This window comes from Hoplias malabaricus, chromosome 5 (assembly GCF_029633855.1).
Source record: "Hoplias malabaricus isolate fHopMal1 chromosome 5, fHopMal1.hap1, whole genome shotgun sequence".
In the NCBI taxonomy this organism is placed as follows: Eukaryota; Metazoa; Chordata; class Actinopteri; order Characiformes; family Erythrinidae; genus Hoplias; species Hoplias malabaricus.
This window is the reverse complement of record NC_089804.1, coordinates 32,010,019-32,025,531: the sequence shown is the minus strand read 5'-3', so window position 1 is coordinate 32,025,531 and position 15,513 is coordinate 32,010,019. Positions and strand designations below refer to the sequence as shown.

At 37.4% G+C, this 15,513-nt stretch overlaps 1 long non-coding RNA gene across 2 annotated transcripts; it reads left to right on the top strand.

Moving 5' to 3' along the window:
• The first annotated feature begins 8,845 nt into the window (after positions 1–8,845).
• Positions 8,846–15,231, top strand: LOC136697477 (uncharacterized). 2 transcript variants are annotated; one of them, XR_010802705.1, is made up of 4 exons: positions 8,846–8,983; positions 9,649–10,820; positions 10,949–11,015; positions 13,116–15,231. It is a non-coding gene; the product is annotated as an uncharacterized lncRNA (long non-coding RNA). The 2 variants fall into 2 exon arrangements; XR_010802704.1 differs by lacking the exon at positions 8,846–8,983 and adding an exon at positions 9,393–9,477.
• Positions 15,232–15,513: the final 282 nt, after the last annotated feature.

Sequence of the window (15,513 nt, the reverse complement as noted above, 5' to 3'; positions counted from 1 at the left end):
TGCGGTTCAGTTAATAAAACTGTCTTTCTGGTGCTCATTGCAAACAAACCAGAAAGTGTTTTTCTGTGTTCTACTTGTTAGTATAAACAAATATGCAGTCTGCTGAAAGCAAGCTGTGCTCTGACAGTCTTTCTTATGGAGTGTAGTTCAGCTAAAAACTCTTTCTGCCTTTCATTGCAAGCGAGCCCGAAAGTGTTTTTATGCTTCATAATGGACTGTAAAAGCAAAGATGCAGTTTGCTGAAAACAAGTTGTTCTTTGACAGTCTTGAATACTGAGTGCAAGTTGTTCTTTGACAGTCTTGAATACTGAGTGCGGTTCAGTTAATAAAACTGTCTTTCTGGTGCTCATTGCAAGCAAGCCAGAAAGTGTTTTTCTGTGTTCCAATTGCTAGTATAAAGAAATACGCAGTCTGCTGAAAGCAAGCTGTTCTCTGACAGTCTTTCTTATGGAGTGCAGTTCAGCTAATAAAACTCTTTCTGCCTTTCATTGCAAGCGAGCCCGAAAGTGTTTTTATGCTTCATAATGGACTGTAAAAGCAAAGATGCAGTTTGCTGAAAACAAGTTGTTCTTTGACAGTCTTGAATACTGAGTGCGGTTCAGTTAATAAAACTGTCTTTCTGGTGCTCATTGCAAACAAACCAGAAAGTGTTTTTCTGTGTTCTACTTGTTAGTATAAACAAATATGCAGTCTGCTGAAAGCAAGCTGTGCTCTGACAGTCTTTCTTATGGAGTGCAGTTCAGCTAATAAAACTCTTTCTGCCTTTCATTGCAAGCGAGCCCGAAAGTGTTTTTATGCTTCATAATGGGTTGTAAAAGCAAAGATGCAGTTTGCTGAAAACAAGTTGTTCTTTGACAGTCTTGAATACTGAGTGCGGTTCAGTTAATAAAACTGTCTTTCTGGTGCTCATTGCAAGCAAGCCAGAAAGTGTTTTTCTGTGTTCCAATTGCTAGTATAAAGAAATACGCAGTCTGCTGAAAGCAAGCTGTTCTCTGACAGTCTTTCTTATGGAGTGCAGTTCAGCTAATAAAACTCTTTCTGCCTTTCATTGCAAGCGAGTCCGAAAGTGTTTTTATGCTTCATAATGGACTGTAAAAGCAAAGATGCAGTTTGCTGAAAACAAGTTGTTCTTTGACAGTCTTGAATACTAAGTGCGGTTCAGTTAATAAAACTGTCTTTCTGGTGCTCATTGCAAACACGCCAGAAAGTGTTTTTCTGTGTTCCAATTGTTAGTATAAACAAATACGCAGTCTGCTGAAAGCAAGCTGTGCTCTGACAGTCTTTCTTATGGAGCGCAGTTCCGCTAATAAAACTCTTTCTGCCTTTCATTGCAAGCGAGCCCGAAAGTGTTTTTATGCTTCATAATGGACTGTAAAAGCAAAGATGCAGTTTGCTGAAAACAAGTTGTTCTTTGACAGTCTTGAATACTGAGTGCGGTTCAGTTAATAAAACTGTCTTTCTGGTGCTCATTGCAAGCAAGCCAGAAAGTGTTTTTCTGTGTTCCAATTGCTAGTATAAAGAAATACGCAGTCTGCTGAAAGCAAGCTGTTCTCTGACAGTCTTTCTTATGGAGTGCAGTTCAGCTAATAAAACTCTTTCTGCCTTTCATTGCAAGCGAGCCCGAAAGTGTTTTTATGCTTCATAATGGACTGTAAAAGCAAAGATGCAGTTTGCTGAAAACAAGTTGTTCTTTGACAGTCTTGAATACTAAGTGCGGTTCAGTTAATAAAACTGTCTTTCTGGTGCTCATTGCAAACACGCCAGAAAGTGTTTTTCTGTGTTCCAATTGTTAGTATAAACAAATACGCAGTCTGCTGAAAGCAAGCTGTGCTCTGACAGTCTTTCTTATGGAGCGCAGTTCCGCTAATAAAACTCTTTCTGCCTTTCATTGCAAGCGAGCCCGAAAGTGTTTTTATGCTTCATAATGGATTGTAAAAGCAAAGATGCAGTTTGCTGAAAACAAGTTGTTCTTTGACAGTCTTGAATACTGAGTGCGGTTCAGTTAATAAAACTGTCTTTCTGGTGCTCATTGCAAGCAAGCCAGAAAGTGTTTTTCTGTGTTCCAATTGCTAGTATAAAGAAATACGCAGTCTGCTGAAAGCAAGCTGTTCTCTGACAGTCTTTCTTATGGAGTGCAGTTCAGCTAATAAAACTCTTTCTGCCTTTCATTGCAAGCGAGCCCGAAAGTGTTTTTATGCTTCATAATGGACTGTAAAAGCAAAGATGCAGTTTGCTGAAAACAAGTTGTTCTTTGACAGTCTTGAATACTGAGTGCGGTTCAGTTAATAAAACTGTCTTTCTGGTGCTCATTGCAAACAAACCAGAAAGTGTTTTTCTGTGTTCTACTTGTTAGTATAAACAAATATGCAGTCTGCTGAAAGCAAGCTGTGCTCTGACAGTCTTTCTTATGGAGTGCAGTTCAGCTAATAAAACTCTTTCTGCCTTTCATTGCAAGCGAGCCCGAAAGTGTTTTTATGCTTCATAATGGGTTGTAAAAGCAAAGATGCAGTTTGCTGAAAACAAGTTGTTCTTTGACAGTCTTGAATACTGAGTGCGGTTCAGTTAATAAAACTGTCTTTCTGGTGCTCATTGCAAGCAAGCCAGAAAGTGTTTTTCTGTGTTCCAATTGCTAATATAAAGAAATACGCAGTCTGCTGAAAGCAAGCTGTTCTCTGACAGTCTTTCTTATGGAGTGCAGTTCAGCTAATAAAACTCTTTCTGCCTTTCATTGCAAGCGAGCCCGAAAGTGTTTTTATGCTTCATAATGGACTGTAAAAGCAAAGATGCAGTTTGCTGAAAACAAGTTGTTCTTTGACAGTCTTGAATACTGAGTGCGGTTCAGTTAATAAAACTGTCTTTCTGGTGCTCATTGCAAACAAACCAGAAAGTGTTTTTCTGTGTTCTACTTGTTAGTATAAACAAATATGCAGTCTGCTGAAAGCAAGCTGTGCTCTGACAGTCTTTCTTATGGAGTGCAGTTCAGCTAATAAAACTCTTTCTGCCTTTCATTGCAAGCGAGCCCGAAAGTGTTTTTATGCTTCATAATGGACTGTAAAAGCAAAGATGCAGTTTGCTGAAAACAAGTTGTTCTTTGACAGTCTTGAATACTGAGTGCGGTTCAGTTAATAAAACTGTCTTTCTGGTGCTCATTGCAAGCAAGCCAGAAAGGTGTTTTTCTGTGTTCCAATTGCTAGTATAAAGAAATACGCAGTCTGCTGAAAGCAAGCTGTTCTCTGACAGTCTTTCTTATGGAGTGCAGTTCAGCTAATAAAACTCTTTCTGCCTTTCATTGCAAGCGAGCCCGAAAGTGTTTTTATGCTTCATAATGGACTGTAAAAGCAAAGATGCAGTTTGCTGAAAACAAGTTGTTCTGTGACAGTCTTGAATACTGAGTGCGGTTCAGTTAATAAAACTGTCTTTCTGGTGCTCATTGCAAACACGCCAGAAAGTGTTTTTCTGTGTTCCAATTGCTAGTATAAAGAAATACGCAGTCTGCTGAAAGCAAGCTGTTCTCTGACAGTCTTTCTTATGGAGTGCAGTTCAGCTAATAAAACTCTTTCTGCCTTTCATTGCAAGCGAGCCCGAAAGTGTTTTTATGCTTCATAATGGACTGTAAAAGCAAAGATGCAGTTTGCTGAAAACAAGTTGTTCTGTGACAGTCTTGAATACTGAGTGCGGTTCAGTTAATAAAACTGTCTTTCTGGTGCTCATTGCAAACACGCCAGAAAGTGTTTTTCTGTGTTCCAATTGTTAGTATAAACAAATACGCAGTCTGCTGAAAGCAAGCTGTGCTCTGACAGTCTTTCTTATGGAGCGCAGTTCCGCTAATAAAACTCTTTCTGCCTTTCATTGCAAGCGAGCCCGAAAGTGTTTTTATGCTTCATAATGGACTGTAAAAGCAAAGATGCAGTTTGCTGAAAACAAGTTGTTCTTTGACAGTCTTGAATACTGAGTGCGGTTCAGTTAATAAAACTGTCTTTCTGGTGCTCATTGCAAGCAAGCCAGAAAGTGTTTTTCTGTGTTCCAATTGCTAGTATAAAGAAATACGCAGTCTGCTGAAAGCAAGCTGTTCTCTGACAGTCTTTCTTATGGAGTGCAGTTCAGCTAATAAAACTCTTTCTGCCTTTCATTGCAAGCGAGCCCGAAAGTGTTTTTATGCTTCATAATGGACTGTAAAAGCAAAGATGCAGTTTGCTGAAAACAAGTTGTTCTTTGACAGTCTTGAATACTGAGTGCGGTTCAGTTAATAAAACTGTCTTTCTGGTGCTCATTGCAAACACGCCAGAAAGTGTTTTTCTGTGTTCCAATTGTTAGTATAAACAAATACGCAGTCTGCTGAAAGCAAGCTGTGCTCTGACAGTCTTTCTTATGGAGCGCAGTTCCGCTACCCAGCTGGCCACCAACGTCAAAAGACGTTGATATGTGGTTGAATGTTGGTCGTGACGTCGGATGACCAAAATTTTACGTCAGGGTAACGTCTAATACCGATGTTAAACTGACGTAAGAAACTGACGACATATGACACAGATATTTTGTTAGTTTTAAGTCATGATATTATGTAACCACAATCCAACGTCTAATAAACGTCATATCCTCATGTCAAATAGACGTAAAATACCAACATTTAGTTGTAAGGTTTGGTGACCAAATACCAACGTCTGATTAACGTCTGGATTTTAACGTCAGTTCAACCTGCCATTCTAACATCAATAGACGTTGATAATTTGTTGGTTTTAAGTAGTGATGTTATGCAACCAAAATCCAACATCTTCCAAACGTCACATCCTGATGTCAAATTGACGTAAATTACCAACATTAAGCTGTAAAGTACGGTGACCAAATCCCAACGTCTGATAAACATCTGAATTTTAACGTCAGTTCAACCTGCCATTCTAACATCAATAGACGTTGATAATTTGTTGGTTTTAATTTGTGATGTTATGTAACCAAAATCCAACATCTTCCAAACATCACATCCTGATGTCAAATTGACGTAAATTACCAACATTAAGCTGTAAGGTATGGTGACCAAATCCCAACGTCTGATAAACGTCTGAATTTTAACGTCAGTTCAACCTGCCATTCTAACATCAATAGACGTTGATAATTTGTTGGTTTTAATTTGTGATGTTATGTAACCACAATCCAACATCTTCCAAACATCACATCCTGATGTCAAATTGACGTAAATTACCAACATTAAGCTGTAAGGTATGGTGACCAAATCCCAACGTCTGATAAACGTCTGGATTTTAACGTCAGTTCAACCTGCCATTCTAACATCAATAGACGTTGATAATTTGTTGGTTTTAAGTAGTGATGTTATGTAACCAAAATCCAACATCTTCCAAACGTCACATCCTGATGTCAAATTGACGTAAATTACCAACATTAAACTGTAAGGTATGGTGACCAAATCCCAACGTCTGATAAACGTCTGAATTTTAACGTCAGTTCAACCTGCCATTCTAACATCAATAGACGTTGATAATTTGTTGGTTTTAAGTAGTGATGTTATGTAACCAAAATCCAACATCTTCCAAATGTCACATCCTGATGTCAAATTGACGTAAATTACCAACATTAAACTGTAAGGTATGGTGACCAAATCCCAACGTCTGATAAACGTCTGGATTTTAACGTCAGTTCAACCTGCCATTCTAACATCAATAGACGTTGATAATTTGTTGGTTTTAAGTAGTGATGTTATGTAACCAAAATCCAACATCTTCCAAACTCACATCCTGATGTCAAATTGACGTAAATTACCAACATTAAGCTGTAAGGTATGGTGACCAAATCCCAACGTCTGATAAACGTCTGGATTTTAACGTCAGTTCAACCTGCCATTCTAACATCAATAGACGTTGATAATTTGTTGGTTTTAAGTAGTGATGTTATGTAACCAAAATCCAACATCTTCCAAACGTCACATCCTGATGTCAAATTGACGTAAATTACCAACATTAAGCTGTAAGGTATGGTGACCAAATCCCAACGTCTGATAAACATCTGAATTTTAACGTCAGTTCAACCTGCCATTCTAACATCAATAGACGTTGATAATTTGTTGGTTTTAAGTAGTGATGTTATGTAACCAAAATCCAACATCTTCCAAACGTCACATCCTGATGTCAAATTTACATAAATTACCAACATTAAGCTGTAAAGTATGGTGACCAAATCCCAACGTCTGATAAACGTCTGAATTTTAACATCAGTTCAACTTGCCATTCTAACATCAATAGACGTTGATAATTTGTTGGTTTTAAGTAGTGATGTTATGTAACCAAAATCCAACATCTTCCCAACGTCACATCCTGATGTCAAATTGACGTAAATTACCAACATTAAGCTGTAAGGTATGGTGACCAAATCCCAACATCTGATAAACGCCTGAAATTTAACGTCAGCTCAATGTGCCATTCTAACATCAATAGACGTTGATAATTTGTTGGTTTAAAGTTGTCCTATTATGTGACCAAAATCCAACATCTTCCAATCATCACATCCTGACGTCAAATTGATGTAAAATACCAACATTTAGTTGTAAGGTATGGTGACCAAGACCCAACATCTTGTAAACGTCAAACTTCTAATGTCAGATCAACCTGCCATTCTAACATCAATAGACATTGATAATTTGTGGGTTTTAATTTGTGCTGTTATGTAACCAAAATACAACATTTTCCAAACGTCACATCCTGATATCAAATTGATGTAAATTACCAACAATAAGCTGTAAGTTATGGAGACCAAATCCCAACGTTTGATAAACATCTGAATTTTAACGTTAGTTCAACCTGCCATTCTAACATCAATAGACGTTGAAAATTTGTTGGTTTTAATTTGTGATGTTATGTAACCAAAATCCAACATCTTCCAAACATCACATCCTGATGTCAAATTGACGTAAATTACCAACATTAAGCTGTAAGTTATGGAGACCAAATCCCAACGTTTGATAAACGTCTGAATTTTAACGTCAGTTCAACCTGCCATTCAAACATCAATAGACGTTGATAATTTGTTGGTTTTAATTTGTGATGTTATGTAACCAAAATCCAACATCCTCCAAACATCACATCCTGATGTCAAATTGACGTAAATTACCAACATTAAGCTGTAAGTTATGGAGACCAAATCCCAACGTTTGATAAACGTCTGAATTTTAACGTCAGTTCAACCTGCCATTCTAACATCAATAGACGTTGAAAATTTGTTGGGTTTAATTTGTGATGTTATGTAACCAAAATCCAACATCTTCCAAACGTCACATCCTGATGTCAAATTGACGTAAATTACCAACATTAAGTTGTAAGGTATGGTGACCAAATCCCAACGTCTGATAAACGTCTGGATTTTAACGTCAGTTCAACCTGCCATTCTAACATCAATAGACGTTGATAATTTGTTGGTTTTAAGTAGTGATGTTATGTAACCAAAATCCAACATTTTCCAGACATCACATCCTGATGTCAAGTTGATATAAAAAAATGCCAACTTTAAGTTATAATATAGGGTGACCAAAACCCAACGCCTGGTAAACATTAGACTAATATCAATAGACATTAATATTTTGTTGGTTTTAGGTCGTGGGGTTTAGTACTTCAAATTTAACGTCATCTTGATGTAAAATACCTACATTTATTTGTTAGGTATTGGTAATAAAAACCCAGTGTATGATAAACATCATAATCTAAATGTCAACTCAATGTGACATTCTAACAATATTGGATATACTTAGTTGGTTTAAGATGCAACATTCATTCATTCATTTATTAAATGTAACTGCTTATCCACTTTAGGGTTGCAGTGGGTCCGGAGCCTACCTGGAATCAGTGGGGCACTTTTCCTTCACAGTGCGACACACACTCATTCACACACTTATACCTATGGACAGTTTTGAGTAGCCAACTGAGCTACCAACATGTGTTTTTGGACCATGGGAGTAAATTGGAACACCCGGAGAAAACCCACATGAACACAGGGAAAACACACCCAACTAATCACAGACAGTCATGCGGAGCAGGGTTCGAACCTACAGCTGCAGCACCCTAGATTTGTGTGACAGCAACACTACCTGTTGCAGTCCCAAGTTGAATTTTATAAAAAATTCTAAACATCATTCTGATACTCTACCATACTGAAATTAATTAATTAATTAATTCATTGTCTGTAACCGCTAATCCAGTTCAGGGTCGCAGTGGGTCCTGAGCCTACTCAGAATCACTGGGAGCAAGGCAGGAACACACCCTGGAGGGGTCGCCAGTCCTTCGCAGGGTGACACACACTCATACATTCACACCTATGGACACTTTTGAGTCACCAATCCACCTAACAACATGTGTTTTTGGACCTTGGAAGGAAACCTGAACACCTGGAGGAAACCCCCGTAGACACAGGAAAAACACACCAAACTACTCACAGTCACCTGCCGCTCCAGGACCCTAGAGCTGTGTGACAGCGACAGTACCTGCAGCACCATCGTGCTGCCCCAAGCTGCAATGTTAAGAAACCAAAATGCAGTGTGTTCAAAACATTATTCTAATGCCATATTGACATAACATAACAAAATTCAGTTGTGAGATACCATGACCAAAATGTAAAATTATAGAATAAGAAATCATTAAAATCATTTAAAATTAGTTTAAAGAGATCAAAAACTACTGAGATGTTCTTAAGTGGGCAATAATCTGAGCGGTCCAATGGTGGACCAGCAGTGGCCTACCATCAGTGGGTTACCAACATTTTCAAGCCATTTGATAGGTATATGCTTGCCGTCTTAAGAATACAAAACACACTATAAATAAATGCTGTATCGAGTTTGCTACTGTATTGTAATGTATTTTTGAATACAGTATTTTACTGTGTATTGTAATGTATCTTGGGTAACAGACTGGAAGCAGCAATGAAGCTAGCTTTACAGTATTTCACTGTATTGTGAGCTGGGGAGGCTGAGGACTGCAAATGGCATCTAAAGGTGAGTAACTTATTTACACCATTTATTTATCACTTATTTTATTGTTTTGACAACGTAAATATAGCTTAGTTCCAAAATTACATTCGTAATTACATTAGTTCCAAAATACCCCCCCCCCTTGGGCAATGGTACAATTTATTTTTGTAACGTCAGTTGTAGGCCTCACTACAAAACAAAACCAGAACAGGACAAGTGAATACTTTTCGTCCAAATAAAAAAAGAGAAAGAATTGTGTTTTTTCATTTAGTTACACCGCGACCCTGAAATGGACGAGCTTAAAAGATGATGATGATAATGATGATGATTTGCGTTAATATTGTTTTATTTTATTTAAATTATTTTGTTGAGGGTGGGGCGGTTAGCGAGAACGGGGCCAACGGTTCCCTGGGGGCGGGGTGACGAGAACAGAGACGGAGAGAAAGAGACAAAACGTATTCAGAGGCTGCAAGCGTCGTCGTACTTTAGGGATTTTGGAACAAAAGTAATGAGTAAATGTATGTTTTAATCATACAGCTCTAAACGTTTCCAACCACATTGTCTTGGTACTGCTTTTTAGCAAGATAGATGGTGCTAGTTATGATAGCCGCGAACATTTAACCAGATAACTCCTGTGGAATTTGCACACTTGTTTGCTCCCAAAAAATGTTAATGTTTTATCGTCGCAGATATCGTCAACTGGCGTTTCCCCCCCTCAAATTAGTCCGTTGGAGGGGATTGAAGCCGGAGACATCACCAGTTTTGTGACGGCTTACAAGCAGGAGGCTGAGGGAAAGGTAGGAGAGAAGAGGCGGGAAGAAAAGAAAGAGAGGGTTCTGCTCCATTGAAACAGGGTGCCAGTGAAAGTACGGGTCAGTCGTAGCATTATTTATTTATATTTAGCGTAGTAGAGAACGATAATTTGACTGTACAAACAATTGTAAACTCAAAGTCCAGTTTTGGGCTTCTTGCGGGTACTATTCGAGTTTTAGTTAGCTAGCAGAGTAATGCTTTTTAAAGAAGAGAACGGAGGGAAATATAAACATAGAGATGGACAGGGATTCTGGTCATTGATATTGGTCAGTTTGGTAAAATTAGCTACGTTCATTATAACAGAGAATTGTAAACGTAGATGTTGTAGACATTGTAAACATGTAATGTTAGCTACAGACAAACTCCATTCCAGATTATTAGCTAATATATATTTGGAGTGTCAGGTGTGAATGAGGTGCAAGATGGGGGGAGTGAAATAGATTTTACTTTGTGCTGTGTTGAGAATTATAGACTACTCTATTTTGCTGCAGAATTTTGAGCTCCATTCTACGGAGCCCCTAAAGGGATTGGGGGAAAAAATTAAAAAAAGACTATTGTATTTGCGAGGTAACGCAATTGTGTTTGCGAAGGAACGCCAAAGTCTTTTTTTCCCCAGTCCCTTTAGGGGCTCCGTAACAAAGACAATTGTGTATCATAAAACATTTGCAAAGGAGCGCAATGTATTTGCGAGGGAATGCAATAATGTTTGCAAGGGAACACAAAATCAATAGTCTTTTTTTAATTTTTCCCCCAGTCCCTTTAGGGGCTCCATACCATTCCAAATCTGATTTCAGACTCCCATTTTTGTTATTTAGTTTATATAGAGTGTACATTTTAATTGTTTATCAGAGTTTAAGAGTATTGCATTTAAAGTGTCTAAATACTAAATGTTGGCTACCAGTTCTGTGATCACAAATGTAGTGTGTTGGTTTTTGTAATGCATATGAAATGACATCTTATTTCTCTGTACTATATGTTTTAAATGTGGAGAGTCTCGTCGTGCCATGACTTTCAGGAAGTTGGCTGCATTTAAGGCTCACATTTACAGGTATCATTAAAACAGGAAAACTGAAACTAGACCTAGGCTATATCATATAGGTTTTAATTTGACATGTCATTGAAAACTGCAATGGTAAATGTTGAAGACTTAAAATAATTTATATTCTCATCATTTAGGCAAGTGCCACAGTTGCTGATTTTGAAACCCTTAACCTGCTTGTGAGTCCTCTGATTTTTATTCTGGGTATGTATATATAATTGCAAGATACTCCAGAATGACAAAAGTTTAACATTTGAATTAATTACAGTGGAATTTTTGACCAATGCAAGATATTTGCTGACAGTGGAAGGACAAGTGACCTATGTTTGCTCAAGCCTCCATTAATTTCTGGAAAGGCAGCCCTATTCACCTTGTACTAAAATTTCAATTTCCAATATCGACAGGAAATTTCTTTCTTTCTCTCTCTCTACTTGTTTACTTCCTTCTCTGAATTAAACTAGCCTCTATTTCATGTTATCTTACCTGTAATTAAAAGTATTATTATATATAAAAACCTTGAAATATGATAACTTTATTGATGCAGAAACCCCATGTATGAAAATGGATTAAAAAATTCTAAAATTATCTGAAGGTAATTGCTTTTTAATATTTTGACCCGTTTCTGTTGGATAATTCTTTATGAAATTATTATGAAGGGCAGTTACTGTTTACTGTCATTCATTCATCTGTTGCAACCATTTAATTCTAATCAGGGTCATTGTGGGAATCATTTGATGCAGTTGAAATTTGTGCTTTTGATATGTGAAATTAAAGGTCAAATACAGGATTTTCTGATTACTATGATACATTGAAATATTGCATAGCATATCAGTATACATGGCTTTTAGATCAGGTATCAAATTGAAATTGCAGTACTTTTGGGAAAAAAAAATGGTTTTGTTGAGTTCGTATTAATATCTATCCTCAGTCTTCACTACAAAAAGTGTGAGCAAGCGACAACTAGGGCTGGGCGATATGACCAAAAATTCATATCTCGATATGCCTAAAAGAAATGGAGATATATGATACGATATGACATTATGAAAGCCATAACAAAATACAATGTCAAAGTATTAGTGTTTATTTTTAGCACCAAATAGGACATGCTGCATTATCTAACTGTAATTATTAATGTAATTCACCCTTTACCTCACTCATTTGCTCTGATTACTTGCAGAAAAATAAAAATAAACATAGCACAAAAAGTAAGAAAATTTGTGTCTGGTTGATTATTTCTTTGTTGTAACAGTACTTCTTGCCAATAAACCTTATACCATTACTGTTAATTTCTCTTTTAAATGGTGCTACATTTGTAAGAAACATGCTTTTGTGAGATGAGCAGTAGAGCTGAGTATGTGGATTGCGACAGTGAAAAATTTGTCAAATACTCACTGCCAGTGCCAAACAGCTTATTTTGTGTAATGGTGTGATGTGGCATCTCCTTCACTTGAAAAATGAGGTTTATCGTCATTGCAAGCAATCTCAATGCAGAAAAAGATATTGAGATGAAATTCTACAACCAGTGGCAATCCCATATCTCCACAGTCTGGGACCAAACTCTAACCTCCAAAATGACAACACTTGCCCCCACAGAGCGGTGTTTATCAGAGACTACCTCCAGAATTTGGTAGTGGAGAGGATGGAATGGCCTGCTAGCTCCTGACCTCAACCCCAATGAACACTTGTGGGATCAGCTTGGGCGTGCTGTTCATGCCACAGTGACCAACACAACCATATGTGTGACCAGCAGTGTGTAACCAGGATGGTGACCATCATGAAGAGAAAGTCCTGGGCTGTTTTGGCTGTTTATGGTTCTTCCACACGCTACTGAAGCTCCTATTTGTTAAAAGAATACATTGTTAAATTGCCAATATGTCTTGTTTCTTCAAACTTCAGTCAGCCAGTCACAACTCACCAAACGAGTCAATGGCAGAATAAACTCTTTGGCATTGGCAGAGAGGATTGGGCTAATGTTTCATTGGCACAACCCACATACTCATTTCTACTGCTCATCCCACAAATGCATGTTCCTTATAAATGTGGCACCATTTCAAAGGGAAATTAACATGATTCCAACAGTATAAGATTTATTGCCAAGAAACATTGTTACAACAAAGATATAATCTACCAAACAAAAATATCCTTATTTTTGTGCTATGTTTAGTTTTAAAAAATGTCTTGCCCATGATGTCATCTGATCTTCCCCTTACTGTATCCTCTTGTGTACAAAATTTTTATTGCAACTTTTTTGTACTTTTATTTCCACATGCTATGTTACTAACTGTGGATTTTTTATTTTTATAGACGCCTCATTGGTAAAAATTCCCAGGGGTGGTAAACGTAGAGAGCAACCAAGAAGTCCTGGACCATGCATCTGTGTGTATCCTTGCTTTAAAGAAACTGATGGACTTTGAATTAAATTTTATTTACAAACCGGATTCCAAAAAAGTTGGGCCACTAAACAAATTGTGAATAAAAACTGAATGCAATGATGTGGAGATGGCAAATGTCAATATTTTATTTTTAATAGAACACAGATGACAGATCAAAAGTTTAATCTGAGTAAATGTAACATTTAAAAAAAATATATGTTCATTCAAAATTTCACAGTGTCAACAAATCCCAACAAAGTTGGGACAAGTAGCAATAAGTGGCAAAAAGGAGGAAATTGAGCATATAACGAACAGCTGGAAGACCAATTAACAATAATTAGGTCAATTGACAACCTGATTGGGTATAAAAAGAGCTTCTCATGGTGTCAGTGTCTCTCTGAAGCCAAGATGGTAAGAGGATCACCAATTCCACCATTGTTGCGCAGAAAGATGTTTGCTGTGCAGCGATACCAGAATGGTGTTACCCAGTGTAAAAAAGCAAAGATTTTTAAGTTATCATCAACCGTGCATAACATCATCAAAAGATTCAGAGAATCTGGAACAATTGCTGTGCATAAGGGTCAAGGCCGTAAAACTCTACTAGATGCTTGTGATCTCCGGGCCCTTAAACATCACTGCACCTTGAACAGGAATGCCACTGTCAAGGAAATAAAAGAATGGGCTCAGAAATACTTCCAGAGAGCATTGTCAGTGAACACAATCCACCGTGCCATCCGCCGTTGCCAGCTGAAACTCTACAGTGCAAAGAGGAAGCCATTTCTAAGCAAGCTCCACAAGCTCAGACATTTGCACTGGGCCAGGGGTCTTTTAAAATGGAGTGTGGCAAAATGGAAGACTGTTCTGTGGTCAGATGAGTCACGATTTGAAGTTCTTTATGGAACACTGGGACGCCATGTCATCCGGACCAGAGGACAGGATAACCCAAGTTGTTATCAACGCTCCGTTCAGAAGCCTGCATCACTGATGGTATGGGGTTGCATGAGTGCTTGTGGCATGGGCAGCTTGCGTGTCTGAAAAGGCACCATTAATGCAGAGAACTATGTTCAGGTTCAAAACATATGTTCAAAACATGCTCAAAACATATGCTCCCATCTAGACGTCATCTCTTTCAGGGAAGACCCTGCATTTTTCAACAAGATAATGCCAGACCACATTCTGCAGCAATCACATCATCATGGCTACGTAGGAGAAGGATCCGGGTACTGAAATGGCCAGCCTGCAGTCCAGATCTTTCACCTATAGAGAGCATTTGGCGCATCATAAAGAGGAAGGTGTGACAAAGAAGGCCCAAGAGGCCTGTATTAGACATGAATGGGAGAGCATTCCTATTTCTAAACTTGAGAAACTGGTCTCCTCTGTCCCCAGACATCTTTTGAGTGTTGTAAGAAGAAGGGGGTATGCCACACAGTGGTAAAAAATGGCCTTGTCCCAACTTTTTTGGGATTTGTTGATGCCATGAAATTTTGAAACAACACATTTTTCCCTTACAAATGATACATTATCTCAGTTTAAACTTTTGATCTGTGATTTGTGTTATATTCTGAATAAAATATTAGATGTTGGCACCTCCAAATCATTGCATTCAGTTTTTATTCACAATTTGTTTAGTGTCCCAACTTTTTTGGAATCCAGTTTGTATTTAAAGGGTCATGTTCAACACAAAACTGACTCTAAGTCAGTAACATGTTGGGTTCACTGATGATATTTGAAATACATAGTTTTAGCAATCCAGATTACATATTTTTTATTACATTTTTCATGATGTTTTACGGTCACTATTTGTGTTGTCTGGTAAGATCAAAATTCATGTGATATAACGTAATGTTTTACTATAAAGATTTGGGCACCTTTCTTGTAATTCATCAAGGCAATAATGTAATTGGATATTGTGAAGTATTTTTGGTTAGAAAAAAAAGCAAATATCATAAGGGGCAAAAATATTAAGTTCAAGTAAAACATAAATGATTTGAACATGTTATGTAGTACTTGAAATTTGTCCACATTTTGCATATATTCAGTTTTAATAAAGCGTGTTACTGATTTTAATTCTGAATGTAGATTTGGACTTCTTTTGTGTATGTTATGGTTATAGTATTTTTAAAGTATTCATGCTTGGCAGACTTGATTTTTTTTTATTTAATAGTAACAATAATCTTAATACAAAAATATTACGTGCTGGTATTGTTCAGTATATATAAAGAATTGAATGTAATTTAGATACTGTTTGTAATTAGTGTTCCTCTGTTAAAAGGTATTGTTTCTGAAAAAGGCAGTAAATGGCTGGCAATTCTGCTGAAAATATTACTGTA